Source organism: Pseudophryne corroboree, chromosome 12, assembly GCF_028390025.1.
Source record: "Pseudophryne corroboree isolate aPseCor3 chromosome 12, aPseCor3.hap2, whole genome shotgun sequence".
NCBI lineage: Eukaryota > Metazoa > Chordata > Amphibia > Anura > Myobatrachidae > Pseudophryne > Pseudophryne corroboree.
The window spans coordinates 173,790,335-173,806,767 of record NC_086455.1 but is presented as its reverse complement, the minus strand read 5'-3'; the positions used below and the strand labels follow the sequence as shown (position 1 = coordinate 173,806,767).

General features: G+C 51.3%; 1 protein-coding gene across 6 annotated transcripts in view; it reads right to left on the bottom strand.

Moving 5' to 3' along the window:
* EML5 (EMAP like 5) overlaps nt 1-16,433 on the bottom strand; it is a 223,421-nt gene that overhangs the window by 119,876 nt on the left and 87,112 nt on the right. The gene's annotated exons all lie outside the window — the stretch shown is intronic.

Sequence of the window (16,433 nt, the reverse complement as noted above, 5' to 3'; positions counted from 1 at the left end):
TGCCACTGTCATGGGTGTAACTACAGTGGGTGCAAGGGGTGCCACTGTCATGGGTGTAACTATAGTGGGTGCAAGGGGTGCCACTGTCATGGGTGTAACTATAGTGGGTGCAAGGGGTGCCACTGTCATGGGTGTAACTATAGTGGGTGCAAGGGGTGCCACTGTCATGGGTGTAACTACAGTGGGTGCAAGGGGTGCCACTGTCATGGGTGTAACTATAGTGGGTGCAAGGGGTGCCACTGTCATGGGTGTAACTATAGTGGGTGCAAGGGGTGCCACTGTCATGGGTGTAACTATAGTGGGTGCAAGGGGTGCCACTGCCATGGGTGTAACTGTAGTGGGTGCAAGGGGTGCAACTGCCATGGGTGTAACTGTAGTGGGTGCAAGGGGTGCCACTGCCATGGGTGTAACTGTAGTGGGTGCAAGGGGTGCCACTGCCATGGGTGTAACTGTAGTGGGTGCAAGGGGTGCAACTGCCATGGGTGTAACTGTAGTGGGTGCAAGGGGTGCAACTGCCATGGGTGTAACTGTAGTGGGTGCAAGGGGTGCCACTGCCATGGGTGTAACTGTAGTGGGTGCAACTGCCATGGGTGTAACTGTAGTGGGTGCAAGGGGTGCCACTGCCATGGGTGTAACTATAGTGTGTGCAAGGGGTGCCACTGCCATGGGTGTAACTGTAGTGGGTGTAAGGGGTGCCACTGCCATGGGTGTAACTATAGTGGGTGCAAGGGGTGCCACTGCCATGGGTGTAACTATAGTGGGTGCAAGGGGTGCCACTGCCATGGGTGTAACTGTAGTGGGTGTAAGGGGTGCCACTGCCATGGGTGTAACTATAGTGGATGCAAGGGGTGCCACTGCTATGGGTGTAACTATAGTGGGTGCAAGGGGTGCCACTGCCATGGGTGTAACTATAGTGGATGCAAGGGGTGCCACTGCTATGGGTGTAACTATAGTGGGTGCAAGGGGTGCCACTGCCATGGGTGTAACTATAGTGGGTGCAAGGGGTGCCACTGCCATGGGTGTAACTATAGTGGGTGCAAGGGGTGCCACTGCCATGGGTGTAACTATAGTGGGTGCAAGGGGTGCCACTGCCATGGGTGTAACTATAGTGGGTGCAAGGGGTGCCACTGCCATGGGTGTAACTATAGTGGATGCAAGGGGTGCCACTGCTATGGGTGTAACTATAGTGGGTGCAAGGGGTGCCACTGCCATGGGTGTAACTATAGTGGGTGCAAGGGGTGCCACTGCCATGGGTGTAACTATAGTGGGTGCAAGGGGTGCCACTGCCATGGGTGTAACTATAGTGGATGCAAGAGGTGCCACTGCCATGGGTGCAACTATAGTGGATGCAAGGGGTGCCACTGCCATGGGTGTAACTGTAGTGGGTGCAAGGGGTGCCACTGCTATGGGTGTAACTATAGTGGGTGCAAGGGGTGCCACTGCCATGGGTGTAACTGTAGTGGGTGCAAGGGGTGCCACTGCCATGGGTGTAACTATAGTGGGTGCAAGGGGTGCCACTGCCATGGGTGTAACTGTAGTGGGTGCAAGGGGTGCCACTGCCATGGGTGTAACTGTAGTGGGTGCAAGGGGTGCCACTGCTATGGGTGTAACTATAGTGGGTGCAAGGGGTGCCACTGCCATGGGTGTAACTGTAGTGGGTGCAAGGGGTGCCACTGCCATGGGTGTAACTATAGTGGGTGCAAGGGGTGCCACTGCTATGGGTGTAACTATAGTGGGTGCAAGGGGTGCCACTGCCATGGGTGTAACTATAGTGGGTGCAAGGGGTGCCACTGCCATGGGTGTAACTGTAGTGGGTGCAAGGGGTGCCACTGCCATGGGTGTAACTATAGTGGGTGCAAGGGGTGCCACTGCTATGGGTGTAACTATAGTGGGTGCAAGGGGTGCCACTGGCATGGGTGTAACTATAGTGGGTGCAAGGGGTGCCACTGCCATGGGTGTAACTGTAGTGGGTGCAAGGGGTGCCACTGCCATGGATGTAACTATAGTGGGTGCAAGGGGTGCCACTGCCATGGGTGTAACTATAGTGGGTGCAAGGGGTGCCACTGCCATGGGTGTAACTATAGTGGGTGCAAGGGGTGCCACTGCCATGGGTGTAACTATAGTGGGTGCAAGGGGTGCCACTGCCATGGGGCCGGGAGGTTTAGGGGACCTGGACCCAGGTTATAGAGTCGCATACCAATATCTCAGATGTGCCTAAGGAGTTGGGTCTGATCCATTGCCCCTTGCTGAGCTGTGTGACGTTACACTGTCAGTGAGAGGAGGGTGTAGTGGGTGTAGTGGATGGTAAAGGGGAATGTAATGTAGCATCATATGAACTAGGGCACAATAATGTTACATAATAAGAACTAGGGCACTATAATGTTACATAATAAGAACTAGGGCACTATAATGTTACATAATAAGATCTGGGGAACTATAATGTTACATAATAAGAACTAGGGCACTATAATGTTACATAATAAGAACTAGGGCACTATAATGTTACATAATAAGAACTAGGGCACTACAATGTTACATAATAAGAACTAGGGCACTATAATGTTACATAATAAGAACTGGGGAACTATAATGTTACATAATAAGAACTGGGGAACTATAATGTTACATAATAAGAACTGGGGAACTATAATGTTACATAATAAGAACTGGGGAACTATAATGTTACATAATAAGAACTGGGGAACTTTAACCACTTAACGGACAATTTTTTTCCACAAAAACAACTCAGAAATTGTCTGTTTTTTTTTTAATGAGTGAATTAGGTGAAGAACATGAACCTACCCAAAATGATTTTAGTAAAAAAAAAAATATATATATATTTTATTGAATAAAATAAATATATTTTCCCCAAACATCGGAACATTGATCGAGAACATCTTGACCATCGGAACATCTGTAACGTCGCGACTTTAGTTTTTAAAGCCCGGACAGCTGCCAGGTGCACAGAGGGGTTCTGGGGGTGGCTTGGGGGCGATGATTTGCACTTACCAGCGGCTGCTATTGTCTGCAGCCGCTGGGGGTGGGGGGTCCTGCCGTGCTGACCAATCAGCAGTGATCTGCAGCACGGCAAACACTGTGGGGAGGGTGCAGGGAGGCAGAGTGGGGAGGGTGCAGGGAGGCAAAGTGGGGTGGGTGCAGGGAGGCAGAGCGTGGAGGGAGGGTGCAGGGAGGCAGAGCGGGGAGATTGCAGGGAGGCAGAGCGGGGAGAGTGCAGGGAGGCAGAGCGGGGAGAGTGCAGGGAGGCAGAGCGAGGAGAGTGCAGGGAGGCAGAGCGGGGAGGGTGCAGGGAGGCAGAGCGGGGAGGGTGCAGGGAGGCAGAGCGGGGAAGGTGCAGGGAGGCAGAGCGGGGAAGGTGCAGGGAGGCAGAGCGGGGAGAGTGCAGGGAGGCAGAGCGGGGAGGGTGCAGGGAGGCAGAGCGGGGAAGGTGCAGGGAGGCAGAGCGGGGAAGGTGCAGGGAGGCAGAGCGGGGAGAGTGCAGGGAGGCAGAGCGGGGAGAGTGCAGGGAGGCAGAGCGGGGAGGGTGCAGGGAGGCAGAGCGGGGAGAGTGCAGGGAGGCAGAGCGGGGAGAGTGCAGGGAGGCAGAGCGGGGAGGGTGCAGGGAGGCAGAGCGGGGAAGGTGCAGGGAGGCAGAGCGGGGAGGGTGCAGGGAGGAAGTGACCTTCCGGTCCCTCTGACAGCAGCAGCGGTGGGAAGTTTCCCTTTCATGCCGCTGCTAACACAGTTTATCTGACTGGTCGCATCTGATGCCCCCAGGTCAGCTAGAGCACTTGCAGGCATGGTCGCATCCTGTGCCACCAGTTCAGCTAGAGCACTTGCAGGCATGGTCGCATCCTGTGCCACCAGGTCAGATAGAGCACTTGCAGGCATGGTCGCATCCTGTGCCACCAGGTCAGATAGAGCACTTGCAGGCATGGTCGCATCCTGTACAACCAGGTCAGATAGAGCACTTGCAGGCATGGTCGCATCCTGTGTGACCAGGTCAGATAGAGCACTTGCAGGCATGGTCGCATCCTGTGCCACCAGGTCAGATAGAGCACTTGCAGGCATGGTCGCATCCTGTGCCACCAGGTCAGCTAGAGCACTTGCAGGCATGGTCACATCCTGTGCCACCAGGTCAGATAGAGCACTTGCAGGCATGGTCGCATCCTGTGCCACCAGGTCAGATAGAGCACTTGCAGGCATGGTCGCATCCTGTACAACCAGGTCAGATAGAGCACTTGCAGGCATGGTCGCATCCTGTGCTCACAGGTCAGAGAGAGCACTTGCAGGCATGGTCGCATCCTGTACAACCAGGTCAGATAGAGCACTTGCAGGCATGGTCGCATCCTGTATCACCAGGTCAGATAGAGCACTTGCAGGCATGGTCGCATCCTGTGCCACCAGGTCAGATAGAGCACTTGCAGGCATGGTCGCATCCTGTGTGACCAGGTCAGATAGAGCACTTGCAGGCATGGTCGCATCTGATGCCACCTGGTCAGATAGAGCACTTGCAGGCATGGTCGCATCCTGTGTGACCAGGTCAAATAGAGCACTTGCAGGCATGGTCACATCCTGTACAACCAGGTCAGATAGAGCACTTGCAGGTCTGGTCGCATCCTGTGCCACCAGGTCAGATAGAGCACTTGCAGGCATGGTCGCATCCTGTACAACCAGGTCAGATAGAGCACTTGCAGGCATGGTCGCATCCTGTGCTCACAGGTCAGATAGAGCACTTGCAGGCATGGTCGCATCTGATGCCACCAGGTCAGATAGAGCACTTGCAGGCATGGTCGCATCCTGTGTGACCAGGTCAGATAGAGCACTTGCAGGCATGGTCGCATCCTGTACAACCAGGTCAGATAGAGCACTTGCAGGCATGGTCGCATCCTGTACAACCAGGTCAGATAGAGCACTTGCAGGTATGGCCGCATCCTGTACAACCAGGTCAGATAGAGCACTTACAGGCATGGTCGCATCCTGTGTGACCAGGTCAGATAGAGCACTTGCAGGCATGGTCGCATCCTGTGCCACCAGGTCAGATAGAGCACTTGCAGGCATGGTCGCATCCTGTACAACCAGGTCAGATAGAGCACTTGCAGGCATGGTCGCATCCTGTGCCAGCAGGTCAGATAAAGCACTTGCAGGCATGGTCGCATCCTGTGCCAGCAGGTCAGATGGAGCACTTGCAGGCATGGTCGCATCCTGTGCCAGCAGGTCAGATGGAGCACTTGCAGGCATGGTCGCATCCTGTGCCAGCAGGTCAGATGGAGCACTTGCAGACATGGTCGCATCCTGTGCCAGCAGGTCAGATGGAGCACTTGCAGGCATGGTCGCATCCTGTGCTCCCAGGTCAGATAGAGCACTTGCAGGCATGGTCGCATCCTGTGCCACAAGGTCAGATAAAGCACTTGCAGGCATGGTCGCATCCTGTGCCAGCAGGTCAGATAAAGCACTTGCAGGCATGGTCGCATCCTCTGCTCCCAGGTCAGATAGAGCACTTGCAGGCATGGTCGCATCCTGTGCTCCCAGGTTAGATAGAGCACTTGCAGGCATGGTCGCATCCTGTGTGACCAGGTCAGATAAAGCACTTGCAGGCATGGTCGCATCCTGTGCTCCCATGTCAGATAGAGCACTTGCAGGCATGGTCGCATCCTGTGCTCCCATGTCAGATAGAGCACTTGCAGGCATGGTCGCATCCTGTACAACCAGGTCAGATAGAGCACTTGCAGGCATGGTCGCATCCTGTGTCACCAGGTCAGATAGAGCACTTGCAGGCATGGTCGCATCCTGTATCACCAGGTCAGATAGAGCACTTGCAGGCATGGTCGCATCCTGTGCCACCAGGTCAGATAGAGCACTTGCAGGCATGGTCGCATCTGATGCCACCTGGTCAGATAGAGCACTTGCAGGCATGGTCGCATCCTGTGTGACCAGGTCAAATAGAGCACTTGCAGGCATGGTCGCATCCTGTACAACCAGGTCAGATAGAGCACTTGCAGGTATGGTCGCATCCTGTGTGACCAGGTCAGATAAAGCACTTGCAGGCATGGTCGCATCCTGTGCCACCAGGTCAGATAGAGCACTTGCAGGCATGGTCGCATCCTGTGCCACCAGGTCAGATAGAGCACTTGCAGGCATGGTCGCATCCTGTACAACCAGGTCAGATAGAGCACTTGCAGGCATGATCGCATCCTGTGTCACCAGGTCAGATAGAGCACTTGCAGGCATGGTCGCATCCTGTGCTCCCAGGTCAGATAGAGCACTTGCAGGCATGGTCGCATCTGATGCCACCAGGTCAGATAGAGCACTTGCAGGCATGGTCGCATCTGATGCCACCAGGTCAGATAGAGCACTTGCAGGCATGGTCGCATCCTGTGTGACCAGGTCAGATAGAGCACTTGCAGGCATGGTCGCATCCTGTGTGACCAGGTCAGATAGAGCACTTGCAGGCATTGCCGCATCCTGTACAACCAGGTCAGATAGAGCACTTGCAGGCATGGTCGCATCCTGTGTCACCAGGTCAGATAGAGCACTTGCAGGCATGGTCGCATCCTGTGCCACCAGGTCAGATAAAGCACTTGCAGGCATAGTCGCATCCTGTGCCACCAGGTCAGATAAAGCACTTGCAGGCATGGTCGCATCCTGTGCCACCAGGTCAGATAGAGCACTTGCAGGCATGGTCGCATCCTGTGCTCCCAGGTCAGATAGAGCACTTGCAGGCATGGTCGCATCCTGTGTGACCAGGTCAGATAGAGCACTTGCAGGCATGGTCGCATCCTGTATCACCAGGTCAGATAGAGCACTTGCAGGCATGGTCGCATCCTGTATCACCAGGTCAGATAGAGCACTTGCAGGCATGGTCGCATCCTGTACAACCAGGTCAGATAGAGCACTTGCAGGCATGGTCGCATCCTGCATCACCAGGTCAGATAGAGCACTTGCAGGCATGGTCGCATCCTATATCACCAGGTCAGATAGAGCACTTGCAGGCTTGGTCGCATCCTGTATCACCAGGTCAGATAGAGCACTTGCAGGCATGGTCGCATCCTGTACAACCAGGTCAGATAGAGCACTTGCAGGCATGGTCGCATCCTGTGCTCCCAGGTCAGATAAAGCACTTGCAGGCATGGTCGCATCCTGTGCCACCAGGTCAGATAGAGCACTTGCAGGCATGGTCGCATCCTGTACAACCAGGTCAGATAGAGCACTTGCAGGCATGGTCGCATCCTGTATCACCAGGTCAGATAGAGCACTTGCAGGCATGGTCGCATCCTGTATCACCAGGTCAGATAGAGCACTTGCAGGCATGGTCGCATCCTGTACAACCAGGTCAGATAGAGCACTTGCAGGCATGGTCGCATCCTGTGTGACCAGGTCAGATAGAGCACTTGCAGGCATGGTCGCATCCTGTGTGACCAGGTCAGATAGAGCACTTGCAGGCATGGTCGCATCCTGTACAACCAGGTCAGATAGAGCACTTGCAGGCATGGTCGCATCCTGTACAACCAGGTCAGATAGAGCACTTGCAGGCATGGTCGCATCCTGTACAACCAGGTCAGATAGAGCACTTGCAGGCATGGTCGCATCCTGTACAACCAGGTCAGATAGAGCACTTGCAGGCATGGTCGCATCCTGTATCACCAGGTCAGATAGAGCACTTGCAGGCATGGTCGCATCCTGTGTGACCAGGTCAGATAGAGCACTTGCAGGCATGGTCGCATCCTGTGCTCCCAGGTCAGATAAAGCACTTGCAGGCATGGTCACATCCTGTATCACCAGGTCAGATAGAGCACTTGCAGGCATGGTCGCATCCTGTGCCACCAGGTCAGATAGAGCACTTGCAGGCATGGTCGCATCCTGTACAACCAGGTCAGATAGAGCACTTGCAGGCATGGTCGCATCCTGTATCACCAGGTCAGATAGAGCACTTGCAGGCATGGTCGCATCCTGTGTGACCAGGTCAGATAGAGCACTTGCAGGCATGGCCGCATCCTGTACAACCAGGTCAGATAGAGCACTTGCAGGCATGGTCGCATCCTGTGCTCCCAGGTCAGATAAAGCACTTGCAGGCATGGTCACATCCTGTATCACCAGGTCAGATAGAGCACTTGCAGGCATGGTCGCATCCTGTGTGACCAGGTCAGATAGAGCACTTGCAGGCATGGTCGCATCCTGTACAACCAGGTCAGATAGAGCACTTGCAGGCATGGTCGCATCCTGTACAACCAGGTCAGATAAAGCACTTGCAGGCATGGTCGCATCCTGTACAACCAGGTCAGATAGAGCACTTGCAGGCATGGTCGCATCCTGTACAACCAGGTCAGATAGAGCACTTGCAGGCATGGTCGCATCTGATGCCACCAGGTCAGATAGAGCACTTGCAGGCATGGTCGCATCCTGTACAACCAGGTCAGATAGAGCACTTGCAGGCATGGTCGCATCTGATGCCACCAGGTCAGATAGAGCACTTGCAGGCATGGTCGCATCTGATGCCACCATGACAGGCAAGTGGTTAATGGGACACAATATGAAGTGGAGGCACAATAGTGTGGCATGATATGAGCTGGGGGCACTATGACATAATAATGTGTATTGGAGATACTGGCCCTCATTCAGAGTTGTTCGCTCGCTAGCTGCTTCTAGCAGCATTGCACACGCTAGGCCACCGCCCTCTGGGAGTGTATCTTAGCTTAGCGGAAGTGCGAACGAAAGTTTAGCAGAATTGATGCAAAAAAAAATTTCAAGCAGTTTCTGAGTAGCTGCAGACCTGCTCCTACCTTGCGATCACTTCAGTCTATTTAGTTCCTGCTTTGACGTCACAAACACGCCCTGCGTTCGGCCAGCCACTCCCCCGTTTCCCCAGACACGCCTGCGTTGTTTTAGCACACTCCCGGAAAACGGGCAGTTACCTCCCAGAAACGCCCCATTCCTGTCAATCACTCACCGATCAGCAGTTCAACTGAAAAGCGTCGCTCGGACTTGTGTGAAACTGCATAGTTGTTTGTGAAAGTACTTTGCGCGTGCGCACTGCGGCCCATAAGCATGCGCAGAAATGCCGATTTTTAGCCTGATCGCCGCGCTGCGAACAACGGCAGCTAGCGAACAACTCGCAATGACCCCCACTGTGTGGAATAATGTGTACTGGCAGCCCTACAGTGTGACGTCATGTAAACTAGGGCACTACTATGGATCAGAAATGAACTAGGGCAATATTATGGGGCATAAAATGAATAAGTGCTGCGGAGAGGCGTCTTCCGAGAATCACTGAGACCGGGGCCCCTGGAATATGTTGCTGAGTTCTGGTTAGGCCCCTGCTCGTTGGGGCTAGTGTACATTCTCATACATGCAGCAGTCTGTAGATCGGGCGCACATTACGTAACACTTACACCCCCTGGATGGATGAGGGAGGTACAACGCTGACCTGGCACAGTACGGACATATGCAGCTCATGTATACACACCAGGCGTAATGCGTCTGTCAGGAGGGCAAGTTCTCGCTGCTGCAACATACGCACTAACAATGAAGACTTCAGAATCTGATTGGCAGGCGGTATCTCGCTCTCTCCCAGTGATACCAGCACTATTCATATGGCTGCTGCGGACTAAGGGGGTTTTCAGAGTTGAACCCGCGATCATTCTACTCACATGCTAGGGGCCATTCAGCGTGTGTGGTGCCGTCTCGCGATGTGATTGCAAGTCAATTGCGACTGCATCGCGAAAACCAACAGAGTTTAATCCTTGCCTGCGCAGCATGGCTGTGTATTCAGGGGTACCGCCATGTTTCCAATCTCAGGAAACGCAGGTAACGTCACTGGCCTGTCTATCACTATGCGATCACATCCTTCCGGGACACATATATAGGCACATATACTTACAGTACATGTTAATCACTTTCTATTCTCTGGATATCCTCTAATGGCAGCGGACTGAAGTCACCGTCTGATGACTGGGGCAGGTGATGGCGGTCAGTGAAGTGCTCATTATGACCGTCTGCTAGAATATTACAGGACCTTATATTATAATGGCAGGAAGCTGAGATAACTACGTCATATTTATGTAAGACAATAAAATCGTTTCCTATTATTCCTGTTTTCTATGTATTTCTCTGCCTGTTCCTCTCCTTTGCTCCAGCGTAACACAGAACACACACCCCCTGAATAACGCCCTGTCCTGCAGGGTCTGCACTCATGTCTTATATCAGAGGGAACCCTACCTGGCAGGAGAGTAATCCACTAAGAACTGCGGAACTCGCCCTTCAGCGTAATTCATCAGAGCTGGATGAGGCATCTGGTCCTGAGGTAATTACTCTAAGTAAGAGGCATTCCCTGCCGCAGTAAGAGCTAATGGATTAGTATCTGTCTCCTCCGCAGGACGCTGAGGCGGCATTATGTAACAGGGGAATGCAGATCAATCCCACGCTGGGGGATAGAGGGTCCGTCACCCTCAGACGAGGCTCCTCCCACTGATGGGCAATAGGGACTCTCTCAGCAGTAGGGATTGGCGAGGACGGACCTATGGGGTATTATATACAGCACACCGGAGCCGGGCTACACTGAGGGGCAATAGGGACTCTCTCAGCAGTAGGGATTGGTGAGGACGGACATATGGGGTATTATATACAGCACACCGGAGCCGGGCTACACTGAGGGGCAATAGGGACTCTCTCAGCAGTAGGGATTGGCGAGGACGGACATATGGGGTATTATATACAGCACACCGGAGCCGGGCTACACTGAGGGGCAATAGGGACTCTCTCAGCAGTAGGGATTGATGAGGACGGACATATGGGGCATTATATACAGCACACCTGGGCTGGGCTACACTGAGGGCCTATCGACCTAGTTACTATCGATCAATAGTGGTCGACCTAGACACTGTCGACCTTCCATACCACACCCATAATAAGGAACCAATCAGATTGCAGCACGGATTCAAAGGGTGCGGTGTTAAAAGTTACGGTTTACAGTGTCAACAGTAGAATGTCAACGCAGACCTACTGTTGACATTGCCAGAATGTCGACATTGTGATTTTTAACAGCCAGCATGTCGACATATGGCTTTGCACAGACGTCTCACCTAATCTTAACCGCATCCGAATCCTAGCCCTAAAATCAGGTGATATCGGCCGGTGACGTTCCGTCATTCACTCATGCCGACATTCTGAGTGTATACCCATGACTGATATATATACCGAAGAGTCTACGCTCTATGATCAGTATGTATGGGATTGGTGTAATATTTATAATGAGACTGAGCGAGCCGGCCTGTCCCTTCCTGTGTGACCGGCGACATGCAACTCTACAGCCGCTATCGGGAGACTTACTGCTCTTCAGGGGCCACACATCCGGACCCTCAACCTTCAGCGGGGGCCCCACATAATCTCAGTAATGAATTACAACAATACACTGAATTATAGAAACAGACCCCTATCTGTAGTAACACATCAGCTCATATCACATAAGGGTTACACCTAGCTGCAACAACCAGATGTGACACCAAGGGGGAGGTGTATCAAAGTTTGGAGAGAGATCAAGTACCAACCAATCAGCTCCTAACTGTCATTTATCAAACACAGCCGGTAACATGGCGGTTAGGAGCTGATTGGTTGGGACTTTATCTCTCTCCAAGCTTTGGTATTTTTCCCTCAAACAGAAAGGAGGTGGGGGCCACATGTGGTGGCTCCGGGGGCCACAGACATCACTGCTGTATAATAAGAAATGGTGCAGCATGGAAGCTCATTTTATGCGGGAATAGGTCATGGCGGCAGGAAAGAAGAGCGGTGTACCGGCGAGCTGTCTGCTTCCTGCCAGGTGTGTGCGGAGACATATTGTGAGGTAAATGTAATCTCTGTCCTCACCGGTGATTCCTGGTGATTCCATTACTCCAGGTCCCACTTCTCACCCCACCTGCGCAGCCTCCACTACATCCAGTAGCGGATCTTGCCACGGGCAAGCAGGACTTTTGACGTCATCGCGCACCGCACATCTTTCATCGGCGCTACTACTGTACAGGGGGCGTAAGTGACAACGCCCCCTGTATGAAGCCACGCCCCCCATCGCCTGCCCGAGGCGCTCAAAACCCCGGAGCCGGCCCTGACTACATCCCAGATAATCTACAATAAACAAATAGAATCTTTCCTGTGCACAAAGAAGGGCTGCCCTAAGATTATTTACACCTGTATAGATGCCTCTCCACAGACACCAAAATACAAATGAAAGAAGAAAAGGATAGGAGTAAAATGTCACAAGGCGCCACAAATTAAGTACATAATACTAAATATAGACCATACGTCCCTTCTATGGCTGAGTCCAGTTTCAGAAATCCAGGTTTTCCACCTCATTCATTGATCAAATATATCAGCATATATGTAAGATAGAGGGGAAAATACCATCATGTGTAGAAAACATAAAATTTAATAAGACATCACACAGAATATTAACATACAGCAAGTATGTAATTGAACATGTAAAACAAAGGCAGCCACAGTAGATCCACAGAATAATTACCAGATAGTCTGAGAACCTGGAAAAAAAGTTCTCAGACAAGCTCTTAAATCACCAACAACCACCCGGATCTGGAAACTGGGAAAAGGAACCTGGTTCTTATTGAGCCGGATCTGCTAACAATGGCTGGTATATGTAGTCAAATATCCAACGCGTTTCAACTCCTTCCTGGAGTCTTTTTCAAGGCATAATGAACACATCAACACAGTATCCTATTTAAACACACTAATGGCCAATCAGTGTGTCTCTTTCCGGCGGGACATCAGGACATCCCGAAATCCTCGTTCTCCTGTAGTCATGACAACCGCTCGCAACGGAGCGTCACTTCCGGTGCGACCTCTGCCCATATGTCACTTCCGCCTGAGAAGAGGACGCACCGGAAGTGACGTGCCGTATTTTCCCCTCTATCTTACATATATGCTGATATATTTGATCAATAAATGAGGTGGAAAACCTAAATTTCTGAAACTGGACTCAGCCATAGAAGGAACGTATGGTCTATATTTAGTATTATGTACTTAATTTGTGGCGCCTTGTGATATTTTACTCCTATCCTTTTCTTCCATCCCAGATAATCTGTCTCTGTCCCAGTGTCACCGCTCTAGTAATTTTTTTTGCAAGGTGCCGGGAATCAGCATAGCTCCACCCCCGACACCCACGAAGCCCCACCCCCAGGCTGTGATTGGCCAGTGGGTCATTCACAGAAATACCAGGGATGACCACCGATGGGTGAAATTATCGATGGTCTCACATAGCATATTTGTGACCATCGATGGCCACTCACAGTTTTACCATCGATGGCGAGCTCACTGACGGCCAACTCTACTGTGATCGTAGGACCCTTCCCACACACGCGTTTTTTGCTGTCCAGCTTAGCGCCTGGTAACCGTCACCTTTGAATGTCTGATTCATTTGGAACACATTTAAGATTGAAAACACTGTGGGGGAATCCAATTTGCCGCGATATCGCAGTTTTGCAATAAAAACAGGGCTTTTTATCGCATTCACGATAACTCTGTATCCAATCAGCTGCAAAAAGTTTTCCGCAATAAGTCTCTATAGCGTTTATCTCTTCACCATCTCTGAGCAGGAGATGTGTCTCTATAGGGTTTCTCTCTTCACCATCTCTGAGCAGGGGAGGAGTCTCTAAAGGGTTTCTCTCTTCACCATCTCTGAGCAGGGGAGGAGTCTCTAAAGGGTTTCTCTCTTCACCATCTCTGAGCAGGGGATGAGTCTCTATAGGGTTTCTCTCTTCACCATCTCTGAGCAGGGGAGGAGTCTCTATAGGGTTTCTCTCTTCACCATTTCTGAGCAGGGGAGGAGTCTCTATAGGGTTTATCTCTTCCCCATCTCTGAGCAGGGGATGAGTCTCTATAGGGTTTCTCTCTTCACCATCTCTGAGCAGGTGATGAGTCTCTATAGGGTTTATCTCTTCCCCATCTCTGACCAGGGGATGAGTCTCTATAGGGTTTCTCTCTTCACCATCTCTGAGCAAAGGATGAGTCTCTATAGGGTTTCTCTCTTCACCATATCTGAGCAGGGGAGGAGGCTCTAAAGGGTTTATCTCTTCACCATCTCTGAGCAGGGAATGAGTCTCTATAGGGTTTATCTCTTCACCATCTCTGAGCAGGGGATGAGTCTCTATAGGGTTCATCTCATCACCATTTCTGAGCAGGGGATGAGTCTCTATAGGGTTTATCTCTTCATCATCTCTGAGCAGGGGATGAGTCTCTATAGGGTTTATCTCTTCGCCATCTCTGAGCAGGGGATGAGTCTCTATAGGGTTTCTCTATTCACCATCTCTGAGCAGGGGATGAGTTTCTATAGGATTTATCTCTTCACCATCTCTGAGCAGGTGATGAGCCTCTATAGGGTTTATCTCTTTACCATCCCTGAGCAGGGGATGAGTCTCTATAGGGTTTATCTCTTTACCATCTCTGAGCAGGGGATGAGTCTCTATAGGGTTTATCTCTTCACCATCTCTGAGCAGGGGATGAGTCTCTATAGGGTTTCTCTCTTCACCATCTCTGAGCAGGTGATGAGTCTCTATAGGGTTTATCTCTTCCCCATCTCTGACCAGGGGATGAGTCTCTATAGGGTTTCTCTATTCACCATCTCTGAGCAGGGGATGAGTTTCTATAGGATTTATCTCTTCACCATCTCTGAGCAGGTGATGAGCCTCTATAGGGTTTATCTCTTTACCATCCCTGAGCAGGGGATGAGTCTCTATAGGGTTTATCTCTTTACCATCTCTGAGCAGGGGATGAGTCTCTATAGGGTTTATCTCTTCACCATCTCTGAGCGGGGGATGAGTCTCTATAGGGTTTCTCTCTTCACCATATCTGAGCAGGGGAGGAGGCTCTAAAGAGTTTCTCTCTTCTCCATCTCTGAGCAGGGCTTCACCATCTCTGAGCAGGGGAGGAGTCTCTATAGGGTTTCTCTCTTCACCATCTCTGAGCAGGGGAGGAGTCTCTATAGGGTTTCTCTCTTCACTATCTCTGAGCAGGTGATGAGCCTCTATAGGGTTTATCTCTTTACCATCTCTGAGCAGGGGATGAGTCTCTATATGGTTTATCTCTTCACCATCTCTGAGCAGGGGATGAGTCTCTATAGGGTTTCTCTATTCACCATCTCTGAGCAGGGGATGAGTCTCTATAGGATTTATCTCTTCACCATCTCTGAGCAGGTGATGAGCCTCTATAGGGTTTATCTCTTCACCATCTCTGAGCAGGGGATGAGTCTCTATAGGGTTTATCTCTTTACCATCTCTGAGCAGGGGATGAGTCTCTATAGGGTTTATCTATTCACCATCTCTGAGCAGGGGATGAGTCTCTATAGGGTTTATCTCTTTACCATCTCTGAGCAGGGGATGAGTCTCTATAGGGTTTATCTCTTCCCCATCTCTGAACAGGGGATGAGACTCTATAGGGTTTCTCTCTTCACCATCTCTGAGCAGGGGATGTGTCTCTATAGGGTTTATCTCTTCCCCATCTCTGAGCAGGGGATGAGTCTCTATAGGGTTTATCTCTTCACCATCTCTGGGCAGGGGATGAGTCTCTATAGGGATTTCTCTTAACCATCTCTGAGCAGGGGATGAGTCTCTATAGGGTTTCTCTATTCACCATCTCTGAGCAGGGGATGAGTCTCTATAGGATTTATCTCTTCAGCATCTCTGAGCAGGTGATGAGCCTCTATAGGGTTTATCTCTTTACCATCTCTGAGCAGGGGATGAGTCTCTATAGGGTTTATCTCTTCCCCATCTCTGAGCAGGGGATGAGTCTCTATAGGGTTTATCTCTTCACCATCTCTGAGCAGGTGATGAGTCTCTATAGGGTTTATCTCTTCCCCATCTCTGACCAGGGGATGAGTCTCTATAGGGTTTCTCTCTTCACCATCTCTGAGCAGGGGATGAGTCTCTATAGGGTTTCTCTCTTCACCATATCTGAGCAGGGGAGGAGGCTCTAAAGGGTTTATCTCTTCACCATCTCTGAGCAGGGAATGAGTCTATATAGGGTTTATCTCTTCACCATCTCTGAGCAGGGGATGAGTCTCTATAGGGTTTATCTCATCACCATTTCTGAGCAGGGGATGAGTCTCTATAGGATTTATCTCTTCACCATCTATGAGCAGGTGATGAGCCTCTATAGGGTTTATATCTTTACCATCTCTGAGCAGGGGATGAGTCTCTATAGGGTTTATCTCTTTACCATCTCTGAGCAGGGGATGAGTCTCTATAGGGTGTATCTCTTCACCATCTCTGAGCAGGGGATGAGTCTCTATAGGGTTTCTCTCTTCCCCATCTCCGAGCAGGGGATGAGTCTCTATAGGGTTTCTCTCTTGACCATCTCTGAGCAGGTGATGAGTCTCTATAGGGTTTATCTCTTCCCCATCTCTGAGCAGGGGAGGAGGCTCTAAAGGGTTTCTGTCTTCA